Source organism: Sycon ciliatum, chromosome 3 (assembly GCF_964019385.1).
Source record: "Sycon ciliatum chromosome 3, ocSycCili1.1, whole genome shotgun sequence".
Classification (NCBI taxonomy): domain Eukaryota; kingdom Metazoa; phylum Porifera; class Calcarea; order Leucosolenida; family Sycettidae; genus Sycon; species Sycon ciliatum.
In genome coordinates, this window is record NC_088645.1 from 16,361,699 (window position 1) to 16,383,639 (window position 21,941).

The 21,941-nt window shown below is 49.0% G+C and overlaps 1 protein-coding gene across 1 annotated transcript in view; it reads left to right on the forward strand.

Moving 5' to 3' along the window:
• The first annotated feature begins 16,261 nt into the window (after nucleotides 1-16,261).
• The window catches only part of LOC135812506 (serine/arginine repetitive matrix protein 1-like), a 68,512-nt gene continuing 62,832 nt past the window's right edge, over nucleotides 16,262-21,941 (forward strand). The window contains exons 1-2 of the mRNA XM_065325843.1: nucleotides 16,262-16,405; nucleotides 18,543-18,577. The gene's annotated coding sequence lies outside the window, so the exon portion shown is untranslated. The remainder of the gene's footprint in view (nucleotides 16,406-18,542; nucleotides 18,578-21,941) is intronic.

The window sequence follows — 21,941 nt, forward strand, 5'->3', positions numbered from 1 at the left end:
TGCTCACAGCAGAGACTTCTGTGTGTGTTATTGTTGTGAAGTGGACCACAAAGACATGACCATTTCTTCAACTTCTGGTGAAGTTTTAGGTGGATTGCATACATATTCAGTTAAATACAATGACAATTTCTTGGCACTTTTCCTGCAAATTGTTGAGGAAAAATAGCAAAAATCCTGGATTTTATGCTACATTTTGGAACAAATGTTGTGAGAATTCAAGCAGCATGATTGCAACCAAACTTTGCAGAATAAATCTGTATGTCATAATCTTCAGAAGGACAGGTTTATGATGGCAGTGGATCTTCCTGTTGTTGAGATAGACACATTCTATCTCTGTTCTGTGGATGGTGTTGCTCACAAATCTGCTGGAAGAGGTATTTGGCTGTGTATGAGGATATGCCAGCCGGAGTGATGGGTAGAGGCAGGTGATAAGTAGTGAAGAAGCTAGGATCAATGCCGGGTTAAAGAATATTGATAGTTTTATCTGGTACTGGTAGTTAGAACATCTAGTTGCATGTCGGAGTTTCCGGTGATATATAACTATGTCTAGCCCTCGCGATTTACGCGATTTCATGCTCGAACACAGCATTTTTTTAAAGTTCAATATTCTAATGAAGCTGTACTTGATGCAGCTCATCCAAGGCCCTTCAGGCCTTTTTCATGCTCGAACAAGAAGTGCCTTGGATATTTTCCTCTCACCGTCTTAGACTCTCGGCGATGGAGAAGCTTTTAGAGTCTTTGCGTGACGATGATCAGGCGGCTCGCCGCCTTGCCCACGTGCCGGCCGATGCGGTCGAAACCCCCCGTGAGCCGTGGATGCGGGCGTGTGATGACACCCCAAGATGGGCCGGGTGCTTTGAGTGTTTTGCGTCCAAGCGAGTCACGCCGTGACTTTGGGTCGTGTGATGTTTCTGGCGAAGCCAGGACACGAGTGGCTGGTGGCTCCAGCCCGGCACCTTGTCGGCACCATAGTGCGTCCTTCAATGTGACGAGCACTAATGGCCTAAACGGCCTGAACGGTCTCACGACCTGCTTGGCCTAAGTGCCTACGAGTCCGGCGGACACTGTTGGCAGTGTTGCCAGTGCCTCCGAGTGTGAGTCTGACTGTTCTCAGTCAAAGACCGGCATACTCCGACTCAGATGAGGGTGAGCACTACTCTAGTCTCTAGACTAGTCTAGTTCTAGTCAGAGCCCAGATGCTAGTGCCGACTCGGAGTCCTCACATCAGGACAGTGTTACTTGCCACCACCTCGGGCGTAGCACGCGGGCCAAACGGTCCCAATCACATCCATCTCACATGTCTGCTGTATTGCTGCTACATACATTGTTGCCGCAGCGGCATCTTGATGTGATGGTCTGATGTTGTAACAGTGTACCCATTTGCTAGGCCAGCTTGGTGCGTTCCCGTGGAGTTTGCCGGGGCACCATATTTGTAACGGCGATTCCGTTTGCTGTTGCCGTGGCCGTGTTTGTCACATGATTGGTGCATTCCCGTTGAAGTTGCCCAGCCAGGCACCACGTTTGTCAGTTGTGCCTGTTTGAAGTTGCCAGGCCAGCTTGTATTGGTGCGTTCCCGTTGAGTTTGCCGGGGCACCATGTTTGAAACGGCGTTCCCGTGTGCTGTTGCCGGGGCCGTGTTTGTATTGGTGCATTCCCGTTGAAGTTGCCCAGCGGGGCACCACATTTGTCAGTTGTGCCGCTTTACAGTTGCCAGGCCAGCTTGCATTGGTGCGTTCCCGTTGAGTTTTCCGGTCACCATGTTTATAACGGCTTTCCCGTTCGCTGTTGCCGGGGCCGTGTTTGTATTGGTGCACTCACGCTGAAGTTGCCGAGCGGAGCACCACGTTTGTCAGTTGTGCCTGTTTGAAGCTACCAGGCCAGCTTGTATTATTGCGCTCCCGTTGAGTTTACCGGGGCACCATATTTGTAACGGTGTTCCCGTTTGCTGATGCCGGGGCTGTGTTTGTATTGGTGCATTCCCGCTGACGTTGCCCAGCGGAGTACCATGTTTGTCAATTGCGCCTGGTTGAAGTTGCCAGGCCAATCCTGTAACGCGCACCCGTGTGCAGTTGCCGGGTGACATGTTTGTCAATTGTGCTTGTAGCATACTGCTGTGATGTGCGATTAATAACAGGCCGCCGGAGCTGGTCAGGTTATTACCGGACCAACTTTTCAGCCACGAACACGTGTTTCCTACTGTGGAGGGCAGGTGTACCCGTCATACCCTACACAAAGTATAACGGCCATGATACTACCGGATCACTCAAACGCTGCATCCGGCGGTCCTGAGTAAGGCGATAATAGTTACGAGCCATGCATTGGTTTGTTTTGCCAATGGCTCTTTGTGGGACACGGCCATTTGCTATCATTCGTGACATTTCACAGAGTGATGAATGTGAGAAGACAAAACAAAAAGAAAAGAAATAATTTTAATAATGGCAAACCACGGCCCCCACAATTATCAACCTCCGAGCGCTGAACAGCTCTCTGTAGTATCACCACTTCGCGCTGGAGTCATTGAAGACAATGCCAGATCACCTGCAGCTAGGGGATGTGATGATCGGGATAGACTTAAGAGATGCTTATTTCTCCAGTCCAGCGGCTCGATCTTCAGTTTCTCCAGTTTTCAGTGGTATCAACAGATTTCCCAGTTTAACTGTCTACCGTTTGGCTTGCGCAGTGGTCCCAGAGGCCAGAGTCTTCACCAAGACTAGCTCTGCACCCTGTGGTGAAGATGGTACGTTCGCTCGGCCTACACCTGGTTATTTACCTCGCCGACGTATTTATCATGGCACGGACAACGTCCGACCTGTTTCGCCCTGTTGCTACCATTCTTCATCTGCTGATTGGTCTTGGGTTCGACATCAACTGGACGCAGTCGTATCTGATTCCCACCAGGCAGATACAATACCTGGGTATTCAGGTCAACTCCGTCACCATGGAGTTCTCATTGCCAGACTCGAAAGCCTCCACGCTTCAACAACAATGTGCGCGTCTGCTGGCTGCTCACACCGTATGTCTTCGGGGTATTGCGTCATGGGATCCACCATGGTTGCCGTGGTTCCTGCATCACTTTTAAAACTATCGTCGCTTGCAGTGTTTGAAAACCACGTTCCTACGGCAGGGTCCCTTTTACACTTACAGATTACTCTCAGTCATGAGTGCCATGCCGAGATTTATTAGTGGATAATGCCAATGTCACCACAGGCGGCTGTGGACATCTGCCGAGAAGCAGCTTCACATGAATGTCCCGGAACCGCTCACAGCCCAGTATGCTGTCCAGTCGCTAGCGCCTTCTCTATACCAGGGCAGTATTCTCCTGCAGCTCGACTAACGTGTGGCTGTTCCCTGTTTTCCCCGCACTGGCAGCCGTTCATCACCGACATTAGACAAGATAGCTGCCACGCTGTGGGAGTGGTGTCAGTCTGCTCAGAGATATCACTTTGATTCCCAATATCTACCTGATGCAGTGAATACAGTTGCCGATTATCACTCTCGCCATCACACCGATACCAGCGCCTGGATGCTCGACCGGTCAGTTTTCCAGGATCACCAGATCATGTGACCGAGTACCTGCGACCTGTTTGCATCTCGCACTAACTTTCGACTGCACACGTACGTCAGTTGGCGCCCATATGCACACAGCCCACATTCCTTCCGTCTCGACTGGTCCTGCCTGCAAGTCTATGCCTTCCCTCCAATCTATCTGATTGGCAAATGCCCGGCCAGGGTTGTTCTACAGGAGATCCCATCCATAGTCATGGTCACTCCGCTTTGGCCCGGCCAGGCTTGGGTTCCAGCTCTCTTGGCACTAGTGGTGGACATTCCGCGCGTGCTGTCAGCCTCTCCGGTCTTGTTCGCTGGTCCAGATCACAAAGTTCACCCGTCAGTACAGTCAGCTCACTTCACCCTGGTCGCATGGAAACTCTCCGGGCTAGCAACAGCCGCAGCGGAGTTTCGGGCGAGACTGCCAACCTACTCTTGGCGTCATGGCGTTCCCTCACCGACCGTGTGTATCAGTCGGCATGGAACGCATGGTGTGATTGGTGTGCCACACGGCACATTGCTTCCCTGGGTGTTCTCTCAGAGGTCCTCGATTTTCTGACCTCTTAATTCCGTCTGGCTCGACTGTATCATACGCTAGGGTTGTACCGGTCAGCCATGTCAATGACGCTTCCTCCCATCGATGGCGTTGTGGTTGGCCCGCATCCTCTGGTGTCTCATATGCTCCCCGGTGCATACCAATCCCGTCCTTCTCAGCTGTGCTATGGCAGCATGTGGAATTTACAGGCAATCCTGGATCGGTTCCGGAACACGTCCTTCACGCATGAGTCTCTCAAAGAACTGACTCTCAGGTTGACTATGCTGCTGGCTCTGACGGGTGCCCGGCGTTGCTCTGAGCTGCAGAAGCTCGATGTTCGTTTTATGGACATTATTGTCAACGCTGCTTCATTTGGGATTCCCACTTTTACCCAGAATCAGCGCGTCGGTGATCCAGCCAAGCAGTTTGTCTTCCCTGCTTGCCCTCAGCACCCTCCGTTGTGTGTGGATGCTCTAAGGCAGTATTCTGCTCGCACAGAGAGAGAGAGAGAGAGAGTTTCCCGCCCGCTGCCGCCGCGTCTGCCAACCCTCTGCTGCTGTCGCTCCGACGTCCTCACAATCCGGTCTCACCGAGCACCGTTGCCGCTGAGGTGGCTCCTCACTTCCATGTCGGGTGCTGGTGTGGACGCCATCGTTTTTCACGGCGCATTCCACACGTAGTGCGGCCACATCCGCTGCCTGTCGGAAGGGAGCCTCTGTACCCGACATCCTCTGGGCCACCGCCTGGGCGCAATCCTCTATATTCCAGAGGTTTTATTCTCGTGATGTTTCACCCTCCTCCTTTTGATGGCACCACCTTCGGTGCGACTGTCCTTGGCTGACAGTCTGTTATTCCGCCGCTCATGATTGCGGCCGATAGGGTCCGCGGCTTCAGTCCGCCGTGTTCTTTTCTCCTACACATTTGGGTTTTTCTCAGACCTTTTCCTTTCCAAAGGTCCTGTATATACCTGGTACACCAGTTTTTCCCAGGTGTTCCCACTCTGGAGCTTGCATTGTCCGTTAAATCTGCATAGTTGACAATGCTAAGTTGTATTCCATTTTGGTATGATCTACTCCACTCGCCGTTCCGTGCGTAAGTTTTATGATAATTCCATCTGTACTCCGTGATGGTCATTCGGTGGTCAGTGCCTGGCATAGTGTGGGCTGATTATGCTTGTTTATCATACCACGCACCTTTTACTAGAACTTTCACTAAGTCCTTGTGTGGACAGTGTGATAGTTTCTTGTTTCCGCTCAGGGTGCGGAACCGACTTTAAACAAGACATAGTTATATCTCACGGGAAACTCCGACATGCAATTTCCCATTTCACAAGCAATGGAAAATTGTGTAGTGAAGTGGGAATTGTATAAGGAGTTGGAGGTGAAATATAACTATGTCCCACCCACCCACCCACCCTGTTTGGGTTTGTTCTCCATGAAAATAGGCCTGAAGGGCCTTGGATGAGCTGCATCAAGTACAGCTTCATTAGAATATTGAACTTTAAAAAAATGCTGTGTTCGAGCATGAAATCGCGTAAATCGCGAGGGCTAGACATAGTTATATCTCACCTCCAACTCCTTATACAATTCCCACTTCACTACACAATTTTCCATTGCTTGTGAAATGGGAAATTACTGTTGCATGTGCTACACATGAGTTGCATGTCGGAGTTTCCGGTGAGATATAACTATGTCTAGCCCTCGCGATTTACGCGATTTCATGCTCGAACACAGAATTTTTTTAAAGTTCAATATTCTAATGAAGCTGTACTTGATGCAGCTCATCCAAGGCCTTTTTTCATGCTCGAACAAGAAGTGCCTTGGATATTTTCCTCTCGCCGTCTTAGACTCTCGGCGATGGAGAAGCTTTTAGAGTCTTTGCGTGATGATGATCAGGCGGCTCGCCGCCTTGCCCACGTGCCGGCCGATGCGGTCGAAACCCCCTGAGCCGTGGATGCGGGCGTGTGATGACACCCCAAGATGGGCCGGGTGCTTTGAGTGTTTTGCGTCCACGCGAGTCACGCCGTGACTTTGGGTCGTGTGATGTTTTCTGGCGAAGCCAGGGCACGAGTGGCTCCAGCCCGGCACCTTGTCGGCACCATAGTGCGTCCTTAAATGTGACAAGCACTAACGGCCTGAACGGTCTCACGACCTGCTTGGCCTAAGTGCCTACGACTCAGTATGAGTCAAGCGGACACTGTTGCCAGTGCCTCCGAGTGTGAGTCTGACTGTTCTCAGTCAAAGACATACTCCGACTCTGATGAGGGTGAGCACTACTCTAGTCCGCTCTAGACTAGTCTAGTTCTAGTCAGAGCTCAGATGCTAGTGCCGACTAGCAGTCCTCACATCAGGACAGTGTTACTTGCCACCACCTCTGGCGTAGCACGCGGGCCAACCGGTCCCAATCACATCCACCTCACATGTCTGCTGTATAGCTGCTACATATACATTGTTGCCGCAGCGGCATCTTGATGTGATGGTCTGATGTTGTAACCGTGTACCCATTTGCTAGGCCAGCTTGGTGTGTTCCCGTGGAGTTTGCCGGGCACCATATTTGTAACGGCGATTCCGTTTGCTGTTGCCGTGGCCGTGTTTGTCACATGACTGGTGCATTCCCGTTGAAGTTGCCCAGCCGGGCACCACGTTTGTCAGTTGTGCCTGTTTGAAGTTGCCAGGCCAGCTTGTATTGGTGCGTTCCCGTTGAGTTTGCCGGGGCACCATGTTTGAAACGGCGTTCCCGTGTGCTGTTGCCGGGGCCGTGTTTGTATTGGTGCATTCCCCTTGAAGTTGCCCAGCGGGGCACCACGTTTGTCAGTTGTGCCTGTTTGAAGCTACCAGGCCAGCTTGTATTAGTGCGTTCCCGTTGAGTTTACCGGGGCACCATATTTGTAACGGCGTTCCCGTTTGCTGATGCCGGGGCTGTGTTTGGATTGGTGCATTCCCGCTGACGTTGCCCAGCGGAGCACCATGTTTGTCAATTGCGCCTGGTTGAAGTTGCCAGGCCAATCCTGTAACGCGCACCCGTTTGCAGTTGCCGGGTTACATGTTTGTCAATTGTTCTTGTAGCATACTGCCGTGATTAATAACAGGCCGCCGGAGCCGGTCAAGTTATTACCGGACCAACGTTTCAGCCACGAACACGTGTTTCCTACTGTGGAGGGCAGGTGTACCCGTCATACCATACACAAAGTATAACGGCCATGATACTACCGGACCATTCAAACGCTGCAACCGGCGGTCCTGAGTAAGGCGATAATAATTACGAGCCATGCATTGGTTTGTTTTGCCAATGGCTCTTTGTGGTACACGGCAATTTGCTATCATTCGTGACATTTCACAGAGGGACGAATGTGAGAAGACAAAACAAAAAACAAATAATAATAAAAAATTTAATAATGGCAAACCCCGGCCCCCACAATTATCAACCTCCGAGCGCTGAACAACTGTCTGTAGTATCACCACTTCGCAATGGAGTCATTGAAGACAGTGCCGGATCACCTGCAGCTAGGGGATGTGATGATCGGGATAGACTTAAGAGACGCTTATTTCTCCAGGCCAGCGGCTCGATCGTCGTTTTCTCCAGTTTTCAGTGGTATCAACGGCTTTCCCAGTTTAACTGTCTATTGTTTGGCTTGCGCAGTGGTCCCAGAGGCCAGAGTCTTCACCGAGACTAGCTCTGCACCCTGTGGTGAAGATGGTACGTTCGCTCGGCCTACAACTGGTAATTTACCTCGCCCAATTATTCATCGTGGCACGGACAACGTCCGACCTGTTTCGCCCTGTTGCTACCCTTCTTCATCTGCTGATTGGTCTTGGGTTCGACATCAACTGGACGCAGTCGTATCTGATTCCCACCAGGCAGATACAATACCTGGGTATTCAGGTCAACTCCGTCACCATGGAGTTTTCATTGCCAGACACAAAAGCATCCACGCTTCAACAACAATGTGCGCGTCTGCTGGCTGCTCACACTGTATCTCTTCGGGGTATTGCGTCAATTGTGGGCATGATGGTGTCCACCATGGTTGCCGTGGTTCCTGCATCACTTAACTATCGTCGCTTGCAATGTTTGAAGAACACGTTCCTACGGCAGGGTCCCTTTTGCACTTACCGGCTTACTCTCAGTCATGAGTGCCGTGCCGAGATTCAATAGTGGATTCGGCATCTCCAGCTGTGGAGTGGGCGACCTGTACGCCTTTCCCAACCGGACCTCGCCATCCAGTCCGATGCATCCCGTGCAGGTCGTTCGGGGTGGGGCCCGGTGCATATTGTGCCAATGTCACCACAGGTGGCTGATGGACATCTGCCGAGAAGCAGCTTTGCATAAATGTCCCGGAACCGCTCACAGCCCAGTATGCTGTCCAGTCGCTAGCGCCTTCTCTATACCGGGGCAGTATTCTCCTGCAGCTCGACTAAAGTGTGGCTGTTCCCTGTTTGCCCCGCACTGGCAGCCGTTCATCACCGACATTAGACAGGATAGCTGCCACGCTGTGGGAGTGGTGTCTGCTCAGAGATATCACTTTGATTCCCCAACATCTACCTGATGCAGTGAATACAGTTGCTGATTATCACTCTCGCCATCACACCGATACCAGCGACTGGATGCTCGACAGGTCAGTTTTCCAGGATCACCAGATCATGTGACCGAGTACCTGCGACCTGTTTGCATCTCGCACTAACTTTCGACTGCACACGTACGTCAGTTGGCGCCGATATGCACACAGCCTGCATGCCTTCAGTCTCGACTGGTCCTGCCTTCAAGTCTATGCCTTCCCTCCAATCTATCTGATTGGCAAATGCCCGGCCAGGGTTGTTCTACAGGAGATCCCATCCATAGTCATGGTCACTCCGCTTTGGCCCGGCCAGGCTTGGTTTCCAGCTCTCTTGGCACTAGTGGTGGACATTCCACGTGTGCTAGCAGTCTCTCCAGTCTTGTTCGCTGGTCCAGATCACAAAGTTCACCCGTTGGTACAGTCAGCTCACCTCCCCCTGGTCACATGGAAACTCTCCGGGCTAGCAACAGCCGCAGCGGAGTTTCGGGCGCCACTGCCAACCTACTCTTGGCGTCATGGCGTTCCCTCACCGAACGTGTGTATCAGTCGGCATGGAACACATGGTGTGATTGGTGTGCCACACGGCAAATTGATTCACTGGGTGTTCCCTCAGAGGTCCTCGATTTTCTGACCTCCCAATTCCGTCTGGGTCGACTGTATCATACGCTAGGGTGTTACCGGTCAGCCATGTCAATGACGTTTCCTCCCATCGATGGTGTTGTGGTTGGCCTGCATCCTCTGGTGTCTCATATGCTCCCCGGTGCATACCAGTCCCGTCGTTCTCAGCCGTGCTATGGCAGCATGTGGAATGTACAGGCAGTCCTGGATCGGTTCCGGAACATGTCCTTCACGCATGAGTCTGTCAAAGAACTGACTCTCAGGTTGACTATGCTGCTGGCTCTGACGGGTGCCCGGCGTTGCTCTGAGCTGCAGAAGCTCGATGTTCGTTTTATGGACATTATTGTCAACGCTGCTTCATTTGGGATCCCCACTTTTACCCAGAATCAGCGCGTCGGTGATCCAGCCAAGCAGTCTGTCTTCCCTGCTTGCCCTCAGCACCCTCCGTTGTGTGTGGATGCTCCAAAGCAGTATTCTTCTCGCACAGAGAGAGAGTTTCCGGCCGGCTGCCGCCGCGTCTGCCAACCCTCTGCTGCTGTCGCTCCGACGTCCTCACAAGCCGGTCTCACCGAGCACCGTTGCCGCTGAGGTGGCTCCTCACTTCCATGTCGGATGCTGGTGTGGACACCATCGTTTTCAAGGCGCATTCCCAGTGCTGCCAAACCGTCCGATTTTTCGGATAGTGTCCGATTTTTGAAGGCTCTTCCGAAAACCGGTCCGAAAAGGGAAACGTCCGAAAAGCAGCCAAAATGTCGGAGATCATTACTTTCCTATGCAGAAGTCCTGTACTTTCACTTTTCAGCGCAACTGACGGCCCTAATCACTGTACATTTGCTTCTAAAAAGGCTAGCGCTTGGCTGTAGAAGTGCAAAGTAACATGTCTGGATCAGGCTGGATGGCATGTACGCTGACAGTCTGTACTGAGTCAGTGTGCGACCACACTCATCATTACAAAATTCATGACAACTCTGGGGTTACCATGGCAACGAAGCGAATATTCATGGTGTTTTAGGCAATATTTTGAATTCTCTGTAAAAAAATTGCGGAGGAGAAAAATTCGCACAATGTGGCCAGCGTTGGCGGTGAAGGGTGTCCGATTTTGGGTGAAAATTATTTGGCAGCACTGCATTCCACACGTAGTGCGGCCACCTCCGCTGCCTGTCGGAAGGGAGTCTCTGTACCCGACATCCTCTGGGCCACCGCCTGGGCGCAATCCTCTACATTCCAGAGGTTTTATTCTCGTGATGTTTCACCCTCCTCCTTCTGATGGCACCACCTTCGGTGCGACTGTCCTTGGCTGACAGTCTGTTATTCCGCCGCTCATGATTGCGGCCGATAGGGTCCGCGGCTTCAGTCCGCCGTGTTCTTTTCTCCTACACATTTGGGTTTTTCTCAGACCTTTTCCTTTCCAAAGGTCCTGTATATACCTGGTACACCAGTTTTTCCCAGGTGTTCCCACTCTGGAGCTTGCATTGTCCGTTAAATCTGCATAGTTGACAATGCTAAGTTGTATTCCATTTTGGTATGATCTACTCCACTCGCTGTTCCGTGCGAAAGTTTTATGATAATTCCATCTGTACTCCGTGATGGTCATTCGGTGGTCAGTGCCTGGCATAGTGTGGGCTGATTATGCTTGTTTATCATACCACGCACCTTTTACTAGAACTTTCACTACGTCCTTGTGTGGACAGTGTGATAGTTTCTTGTTTCCGCTCAGGGTGCGGAACCGACTTTAAACAAGACATAGTTATATCTCACGGGAAACTCCGACATGCAATTTCCCATTTCACAAGCAATGGAAAATTGTGTAGTGAAGTGGGAATTGTATAAGGAGTTGGAGGTGGAATATAACTATGTCCCACCCACCCACCCACCCTGTTTGGGTTTGTTCTCCATGAAAATAGGCCTGAAGGGCCTTGGATGAGCTGCATCAAGTACAGCTTCATTAGAATATTGAACTTTTAAAAAATGCTGTGTTCGAGCATGAAATCGCGTAAATCGCGAGGGCTAGACATAGTTATATCGCACCTCCAACTCCTTATACAATTCCCACTTCACTACACAATTTTCCATTGCTTGTGAAATGGGAAATTATATGATTGTGTTGCTTGAAATTATCATGCACAGTCATCTAGTGCCTTGCTATGCCATCGCATGACACTCCATCCATGTACGGCTTACCTGCACATGACACACGTTCATGATCAAGCAACCAGTGGTCTAGCTTGTCATCGTATTGTACACATCCGGTTCTGGATCCTTCTATCTTCTTCTACTGCTTCTAGCACCTTCCGTCCAGTGCTGATAATCTGGAGTGATTTGCATTTCTTTGTTCTTGTTGTTCATGTTCCCAAGAAGTGAAGTCAGAATAGAATGCTCTCGCATGTTGGGTGTGTGTGCTCGAAATAAGTAACAAAGTTCAAGGATCGAACTTTACAGTTACCGTATTATCTCTAACATAAGCACGTTCCTTTATTTTTTCAATGTACCTCCGCCCCGTGCTATTAATGGAGACGTTCCTTTATTGGAGACTGTTCCATTATTATTTCAACCTCATTTCAGAGGCATGTTGCCATGCCAAATTCATGTATGACACACACATTTCAGGGTTTTTTTGCCGGTACAGAATGATAATGAATTTACACAGTGTGCTTATGTCTATGAGACTGAGCACTTTATTTTTTGAATGCCGCCCCAAGGTGTTCTATTATTGGAGACGTGCTATTATTGGAGACTGTGCTTATAATTAGAGATAATACGGTACATGATTGTATGTCTACATCTGCTGCAAACATTCATGATTGTTTCATAATCGGTGATATTTTGGCAGTATATTTTCCAAATCCTGCCAAACGTACTGTATGCAGCTTTGCCACCAGGCTTTGTGAACGCCTTGTGAAAAAGCTTTCACATTTCAGCTGGGGTAGTGTGGGGTGGTCTGGCAGGGGATCTCTAGTAAGAGGAGTTCGGATGAAACCTCTGGGGAGAAGCCCACAGCAATTTGAGCTAGCGACCGTCTTCTGCTTCGATCCGCCATGACTCTCACCTAAATTACGAAGCAGGTCAGTTTTTTAGGCTGTAGTGTTCTTAGGCCGCATTCGAATTGTCTCCATCAACCATTCGAATTGTCTTCATTTCCGTAGCTATGCAGAAAACGTTACTTCAGTAACGTCTGGGGCTAGCCAGGGTCCACACAGCTTTAATTTGGTATTTGTTTATTTGTTTGTTTGTGTCACGCCTGGCGCTATCCACTATCCCGTATCTATCCCGTACCATACCGTACCATCAAACACAGCTGGCCACAAACAGCTGGCCACAATATTTTCTGGCTCCTGTATCTGTCCCGTACCGTACCGTACCATCAAACACAGCTGGCCACAAACAGGTGGCCACAATATTCGTCGTATTATGTATACGACTGCCTGATGTATCGGGAGACTTTCTGGAAAGAAATAGGGAGACAATAAGTAAAAAAAGTAAATCATCGTGTCCGTTCCCGAAGGGAACTCACGACGGCCGCTAACACCCGATAAACCCAATGGTGTAGCCAATCAAAGGAAAAAACATTTCCATCAGTTCACATGCACGATGAGCTAGGCAAAAAAGCATAGCATAGGGCCCTGAGCTTCCAAGCTCTCTCGTCAACTGTTCAAACAAATTTTATAAAGAGATTAGTTGAAGCGTCCCATTAGAACGGTTTCTATCATTATTTTTATTTTTAGAGTTTTTCAGTGGAATTGTCATGGCGATGATGACGTCCGATCAGATCGACCATCTCCACGTAGTACGCCCCGGTGACGTAGCTATTCCAAACTCTTCGAAACTAATCCACCTCTCCCATCGGGTGAGGATGTGGAGTTTCGAGGAGTTCGTTTTCTGAAGAGGCCAATAAGGCCACCTCTTCAGAAAAACGAAACTCCTCGAAAAGTCAAGGAGTGACAATTCGAACGCACCCTTAGTATTTCAGGCTGGATGTTCTTGGGCTCCACGTCTTTCAGCGCCTGACTCTACTGTAGTAGAAATGGGAGCTGACTTTATTTTCGGAGAAACACTAGTATCGTCGTAGTAAAAATAGTAGCTGTTTATACTTCAAATGTTCAATGGCGATAGCATCTAGGAAGGATCGCTACCCTAACGTGAAGGAAAGGCCTTGTCACGGCTGCTCTACAAAGTGTTGAAGAAAAATAAATGGTTTCGCTTGTTGCTGGACGAACAACTCACTGGTGCCGGAAAACTTGGCCTCTAACGATGGTGTTTGGTGAATCATCAAGTGTGCCTATTTATGGGTTAGTGCATGGCAGGTAGGGCCTTATGGCTTGTTAGTGGCCGACAGGTTAGCCTGAGGGCCGCAGGCTAACCTGAAGGGCACAAATAAGCCATATGGCCCTCCCTGCCATGCACTAACTATTTTAGAACGAGGTCACATGTATATGATTGTATTACCTCTCACTTGCACTTGCATTATGTTTTTTGCGCCCTTATACAGTAGAGTCGCCCTTATACAGTAGAGTCGCCCTTATACAGTAGAGTCACCCTTATACAGTATAGTCACCCTTATACAGTAGAGTCGCCCTTATACAGTAGAGTCACCCTTATACAGTAGAGTCGCCCTTATACAGTAGAGTCACCCTTATACAGTAGAGTCGCCCTTATACAGTAGAGTCACCCTTATACAGTAGAGTCACCCTTATACAGTAGAGTCGCGCGCTGAAGAACGTGGAGCCCAAGAACGTCCAGCCTGAAATACTAAGAACGCCACAGCCTTAAGCTAAGAGCGGCGGTGTTGGTTTTCTGGCAGCTTGTGGGATACATATGATCCAGTACGCACTGTTTCTAAGAACGCGCTATAAGGACGCAGCCAGATTGCTGACAAAATAAGAAATTCCCTTGCAAAATCCGCCCCCCCCCCCAAAAAAAAACAACGCTCTTGGGCGCGCGACTCTACTGTACTGGGTAGTTTTGTGGTTTGTGTGCAGAGAGAATTCGTGTGTTATGGTAACTCAGCACCACTGAGGAGTACTAAAATGAGAATAGAGGCAAATGAAATGCTGAGCTCTTATTGCGAGAAAGGACCAAGAAACTACAAGTTACGCTAACTGTCCACTAACACCACCAGTTACTAAAGTTACGAGTTACTTGTAGTTCCTTGGTCCTTTCTCTTTTTGTGTAAATTAATCCTTGGCTCTCCATCCGAGTCCATTCTTTTTGCGAGCTTCATTCTTATCAATAAACTGTTGAACGGTACCTTTCGGCTGTTGAATAATACAATATACTAACTCTCCTCCTCCATGCGCTCTAAAGCCGACCATTGCTACCCTCGGCAGCCATTACTCACACCAATAACTTCAAACAACGAAGGGGTCACGGGTAAAACATTTCCTTCTGACAGCTGTTTCGCCTATCAAAGGCTCGTCAGAGAAGGTGATACTGATATTGTAATTGGCATGGCATACTGATTTTATACGGTGTAATTATTATGGGCGCAAGAAAGAAACTAGGCAAGGTGTAACACTGAAAAGTTCCAAGAATATTCTCAAAGCCCTTGGTTCTAGGAAAATAGCAGGTGAGAAACTGTATTCGTCCAATCACAAGCTGCTAACATTTTGCATGGCTCGATAATGCAGCACAGATACAGACTACGAGCGTGTAAATTCGTAACTGATCATGAAAAAGAAAAGAGTTTTGGCAAGCAACTAAACAAGAATATTAATTAATATAAAATAAGTAGCTCGGCCTATTTAGCTCGTAGCTGTACTGATGAGGCCTTTATGGCCGAAACAGCTTGCTGTCTACAGCATTGGGTATAAAATAAGTATTATGAATACTGAACGCCCTCATGCTCACGTGAATGGTCGCAGCTCGACAGCACAGCCCTAGCCCATGCATCACAGGATGGCATGCACGCACCACGACGACTGTCCCCGCAGAGTCCCCTCAGGTGTTCTCTCGAGCGACAGACCTCCGCTGGCCGTTACATCACGCCCGCTGTGTGGACCGACCGGTTCCGCCAGCGCTCGATAGCGACACATTCTGCTTGCTGCCATTGACCGTCCAAGCGTAGCGGCGGACAGAAATGGGAGTCCCAACTGGGGGAATTCACCCGCTGTCACCACCGCTCCTCTCCCAAATCGTCGCGACGGGCCTTCGCCATGCTCCTCATTCTTATCCATATATGTAGCTTGCGGAGCTATTTAGGGGCTTCTAGAGACCCTTTTCGATACATATAATGCCTTTGATCTTCGGTTTTTATAGGGTTCCGCCAGCTGTTGACAAAGGGGAATCGTACAGTTAAAGAGTACGGGAGGCAAAAACCGTACACCATTCTGAAATGCTTAGCTTTTAGTAGTACACCATACATTTCACGCAGAGTTCATTATCTGCACCGTACTCTGATAGGGCCCTTGGCGGCAACGTCACTGATTGGTCGTCTCCTGGACAACGAGACAGACCTCATTCTAATGTGTTTTAGTATACCATGGGAACACGAAAGTGTTCTGAGTAAAGTTCATTGTTGGAATTACTCTACTATTGTGCAAATTTGCATTGTCCAAGAACAGAAACTTCAGCACACTGATTCGTTATTACTCTTTGTTCTGGCATCATAGATGTCGAGTATGCGTGCCAAACGGGAGGAGTATATCCATCAGCATGCACTGTGCGGCATGTTTGCCGGCTCATCTTCAGGTCAGGGGTAGGGCTGACTTGAAAATGACTTGAACGCAAAGACTTCCTGCAGTAAGTTAGCAAGTTGCTGTACGGATTGTGTTTAGTTTAATCACTGTGTGTATATTATGTGTGTGCGTGTGCGTGTGCGCGTATGTGGCGTATGTGTGTGTGTGTGTGTGTGTATGCGCGTATGTGGCGTATGTGTGTGTGTGTGTATGTGTGTGTGTGTGTGTGTGTGTGTATGTGGTGTGTGTGTGTGTGTGTGTGTGTGTGTGCACATACACATGTGTACATGTGTGTGTTTGCATGTGCGTGTGTTTGGACACCGCCAGAGGAAGCAACACTTGAGCCGCAGCTGGCACATCATCCTTGTCATGGGTAGATGGCGCAGTGACGCAGTCCAATGCTACATCCAGGCTGCTATAGCTGACACTCTGAAAGTGTCATGTCAATTAGCTGCAGTTCAACGTCATCAGTGGTATCTGTAGGTCAGTGAGCACATTGTGCCTGAACTGAATACTTTTAGCATTACTGTGTGGCTGTCAGTACAGCACAATACAACAATCGTATTTTCACTATTTCCCGCGTGCCATACTGGGCATACTGTACAAGCAGAAATATTCGTCTGGAATTTAATTTCGTCTTTTTCGTCCAACGAACCTTTGGACTAAATTAAATGCCGGACTAGTGTCGATTTGTCCATCTTTTCTATACACTCTTATGATCAATGGACGAAATTTTGAACCGGACGAACTCCCTTTCTTTCGAGTTGGACGAAATTATTGACCGACGAAATTGTCTCCCTCTACAGTATTGGGAATGGGCAGTCAATCTTTGCAGCTGGCTCATTTCAATCACTACCGGTTCACACTCTGTGTGCTCCAGGTCACAGCTCCTAAGCAGAGCAGGCCGACCTCTCCATCAAGGATGCTCGAGATGCGACACTCGTTCCGTCCCCGCTGGACGCATCCGGCTATCCTGGTGTACTGGCCTGATGTACCAGCCTGATGGACCAGCCTGATGTACCAGCCTGATGTACCAGCCTGATGGACCGGCCTGATGGACCAGCCTGATGGACCAGCCTGATATACCAGCCTGATGTACCAGCCTGATGTACCACCCTGATGGACCAGCCTGATGGGCCAGCCTGATGGACCAGCCTGATGGACCAGCCTGATGGACCAGCTTGATGGATCAGCCTGATGGACCAGCCTGATGTCCCAGCCTGATGGACCAGCCTGACGGACCAGCCTGACGGACCAGCCTGACGGACCAGCCTGAGCCGGACCAGCCTGATGGACCAGCCTGATGGACCAACCTGATGGACCAGCCTGATGGACCAGCCTGATGGACCAGCCTGATGGACCAGCCTGATGGACCAGCCTGATGGACCAGCCTGATGGACCAGCCTGATGGACCAGCCTGATGGACCAGCCTGATGGACCAGCCTGATGGACCAGCCTGATGGACCAGCCTGATGGACCAGCCTGATGGACCAGCCTGATGTACCAGCCTGATGTACCAGGCTACTATGTCGGATACCGCCAACCATGCATCGACTAGGCGCTATGCGCGAACTGATGGTGGTGGCGGTGGCGAGAAGGAGAGCTCATGCATTTACCATTTACCACCATATTGCTAGGTGTGTATCGACTAGGCGCCATGCGCAAACTGAAGGTGATAGTGGTGAGAAGGAGAGCTCACAGTAACTTTGCAGCTTAGAGAGCGTGCGAGGGCAGGCGTGTATTTACCACCATATTGCTAGGTGTGTATCGACTAGGCGCCATGCGCAAACTGATGGTGGTGGTGCTGAGAAGAAGACCTCTGTGCCAGAACATTTTGCAGCTTAGAGATCGTATGAGGGCAGGCATGTATTTACCGCCATATTGCCAGGTGTGTATTTACCACCATATGGATCCACCACTAATTTAGCAGTTGCTGTGGTGTTTCATTTTTCTGTGCAAGGTCAGATTTTATGGACTAGACGGCCACAACTCATCCTCACACTTTGTTACGTTTGGCGAGAGCACGAAAATCGATGCGATGATTCGCAGATACGACAACCAGGGACCTGCTCTGGATATGTATGTCGTTCCTGTTTTGGCGCGAGCTGCACTGAACTACACTGCTTGCGGAAGCAGGAAGTCCTTTTCTTCATGTTGTGCAGCTAGTTCTATTAAATTTTACAAGGTGTTGCTTCTGCTCCTCACATAATATCGCATTACTTTTGCCGCCTCTAGCTGTCAGTCTTGTGTGCATGTTTCTACAGTATGTGCTACTTTCTCTGCCTCTGACCTATAACTTGTACAAGGTGTTTCTATTTTTTCAAGTACAGTGGTGTTGCTTTAGCTACTATCTGGCACTACTTCTCGCTAGCAACCGCTCAATGTCCTTGCCTGCAATACTTTCGTATCAGTTTTAGCACATTTCTTCTCCTATAATAAGTGCGATTCCTGCCGAAGACAAGCATTCGTGGAAAGCTAACAGTGTTTTGTTGTGTGGTCTGCTGCTGCCTTTCTCCAACAACAACGCTTAGGTAAGCAGCTTTGGGTGCTCATGTTCCTTTACATGTACATGTATATGTTTGCTAACAATGTTCTTTTTCCTTGTCCTTGCTTGCTGCAGTAAATCAAATGAAGAAGTGACTTAGTTGACCGCAGGTAAGAGCACTGTGTGTCTATTATTATGAGACACACAGCCTGTGCGGGCATATGTATGGTCATGCAGAGAATGTCATTGTGCATGTGCATTCTTACTGGCTGTCTTCTGAAATATAACAGTGTTGAGCGGAGAACCGGTATATCTCCAAGCAGTTGTTTATGTGAACAGCATTAATTATTTGTGAGTTGTTATTGGCTCTTCCACCCTTCCGGGTTTATGAGGAGTAATGTAACCCCATCGCGCCGGGGCAATGACGAGTGATCCTAGTTTTTGTGCAGTGCACGGTACCGTACGCACTGGATAGATCACTGTACAAACAGCCATAACTCTGGAAAAGAATTTCCTTAATTTCTGTTTGGCGATTTTTTTCGAACTTTCAAGGCATTCAAGGGCATTTCCCAAAGACGTGTCAAAGGTGACATGACGTATGAGTACATAATTGTTTGAATCGCTTGAATCTCACGAGTTCGGTGCAGTTTGAATCGCAGTTTTACATTGAGTATGAGCCCCGAACCGAAGGAAATCGTTGTGCGTGGTCTTGATGCCAAACTGGAGCACAATAGGGACACTGTTGGCGAGGCTAGGGCGTCCTTGAGGGTTTCTTAATTGATAGCGTTATGTGCTGACGTATTTGTCCTTCAACGTCAGGCGAAATAGCACGTCATAGTACATTTGAGATCAGCGGGAAGAAGATGACGACGTCCACTAATTTAGTACATGTATCTGTGCACACGAATCTGCTGTGTGTGGGACTCTGTGTGTCAGCTATGGCATCATCCCCTGTGGTTCCATGCCTAGCATCAAGAGTACATGAAAACCAGACTCCAGAGTGTGCAGCTCGGATGGGTTGCTGTCACGGCGGAATTCCGTGATTACATCATTTTAGTGATGTAGTGCGTACAAGCAGGATTCAAGCAGGTCTCTTTCTGCACAACTGCAGCTCAGTTGTACGCACTACGTCATTTCCCGCCTCAGATATATCTGCGCCAAATATGATGTAATCACGGAATTCCGCCGTGATAGACACCCATACTGCCATAGCAGAAAAGGCCCCAAGCTGCACACTCTGCTTTTCATGTACTCTTGCTGGTATGTAGGTCTGAACCATCCTGCAAAGTTTGAATGACGTAGGTTGAGCGATCGCTCTGCGAAACATACCTTTTGAAATTCTCTTCATAGTATATCTTCCACCAATGAAATTTCGAATTTCTTGCTGAGAGGGGTGGCTTGCGACCTCGATATGGCTTGTTCCAGGCATGCTTTGGAGCCATCTCCTGTTGAAGTAGTGGCGGGGAAATACCCTGCAACTGCTACAACAAAAAATGATTCGATCTGAGAAAGGGTGAGACCGCGAATCTCGGTTGAATATTGAGTATTTTAAGCCTTTTCACTCGACGGGGATGGAGTTCTTTTTGGAGATGGACGTCGCGGCAAAGGACATGGTGTCCGACTTCAGTATCAGGAACATGGATGACCCGGGAGCTTGCTTGGCGTTAGTAATGCTCTAACCACTGAGCTATGGGACCAGGCAAAACCTAGAAGGCGCCGACAAGTGCTTCACTCAAAAGGCAGCTCACGACACGGGCCTCCTAATCCGGTAACTGACCGATAAAGGTTTAGGTGACTGGTAATCGTTTCACCCCTAAAAAAAGATCCAAGTGCCATCAGTATGTCATACTGATGGCACTTGGGTCTTAAGGGGTGAAACAATAATTATTAACCTAAACCTTTTTCGGTCGGTTATCGATTATTTTTTGATTATTTCTTCCACAAATAAAAGCAGTATTAGAAGCTGAAAATGCGAAAATTCAGAATTTTGAAATTGATCCTGTGGAGAAGAGAACAATCATACGTGTAGAATCATGTATACTGTATTCATAATCAAGTAATCGAGTAATCGAGTCTTTTCGAATATTCAATTCGTTAGCTTGTAAAGATTTATATTCCGAGTATTTGGTATAATCGTTTCAACCCTAGTGTTTTTCCCTCCCTCAGGGGACCAACCACAGTCAGTTTCTGAATCATACCAGAGGTAAAAGAAAGTGATTACATTTTATAGGATTGGGAGAACTTCAAAATTCAAATCACTCAGGGATCAGCTTTGATCCATTCTTTTAATAATAATAATAATAATAATAATTCAAAGGAACAGTAGGGGAAGTGAACTGTGAAAAGAGAAAAAATCGCCAGACCCTCCAGGACTCGAACCCGGGACCTTGCTTGTCATGAGCAATGCTCTAACCACTGAGCTATGGGACCGGGCTGAACCTAGAAGGCGCTGACAAGTTTTTCACTCCAAAGGCAGCTCACAACACGTGCCACACATACTGATGGCATTAAATTTATCACTCTCTTTCACTTCTGGTAGGGTCCAGAAACTGACCGTGGTTGGTCCCCTGGGGGAGGGAGAAAGACCCAAGTGCCATCAGTATGTGTGGCACGTGTTGTGAGCTGCCTTTGGAGTGAAAAACTTGTCAGCGCCTTCTAGGTTCAGCCCGGTCCCATAGCTCAGTGGTTAGAGCATTGCTCATGACAAGCAAGGTCCCGGGTTCGAGTCCTGGTGGGTCTGGCAATTTTTTCTCTTTTCAGACAGTTCACTTCCCCTACTGTTCCTTTGAATTTGAAGTTCTCCCAATCCTTTCATAAATAATAATAATAATAATAATAAACTATTTTGCCTGTCTCTAAATCCGATCAGTGGCGAGTTGACCAGGACGGGTCTTGGCTACCGCTGTGGCCCACTGGCCCAGGTGTGCCCTGTATCGCACCTGTGGTACATGGACGACATGAAGCTCTTCGCCCGAAACGACAATAATCTGCTCTCCATGACCAATGTTGTGGAGTCAATGGGCGACTGCATTGGTATGCATTTCAACCCGTCAAAGTCTAGCTGGCTCACTTTGAAACGGGGGAGAGCCCAGAGCGATCAGCAGTCTGCTCTCCAGACACTCCAGGGTCACGCTATTGCTAAGCTGCAGGCGGAGGAATCCTACAGGTACCTTGGTGTCCCGGAATCAGCACATTTTCACGCCACCGAATTGAAGACCACGGCAAAGTCTGAGTTCGGCCGCCGCCTTCAATTGATATGCTCGTCTCAATTGAACGCCAGGAACTTGGTCAAAGCCATCAACACCTTTGCCATTCCAGTCATCCTCTACTCCCTGTGCATCGTTGAGTGGACAAAGGCAGAGATAGAGGAACTCGACCGACAGACCCGCCAAGCACTGTTTAAAGAACACGCCCGCCACCCCAAGGACTCTGCCACCAGGGTCCACCTGCCTCGTGACATGGGTGGTCGAGGAATTCTATCATTCCGGGATCTCCTGGATAGAACCCGTGTCCGGGTGGCGCGGTACCTACAAG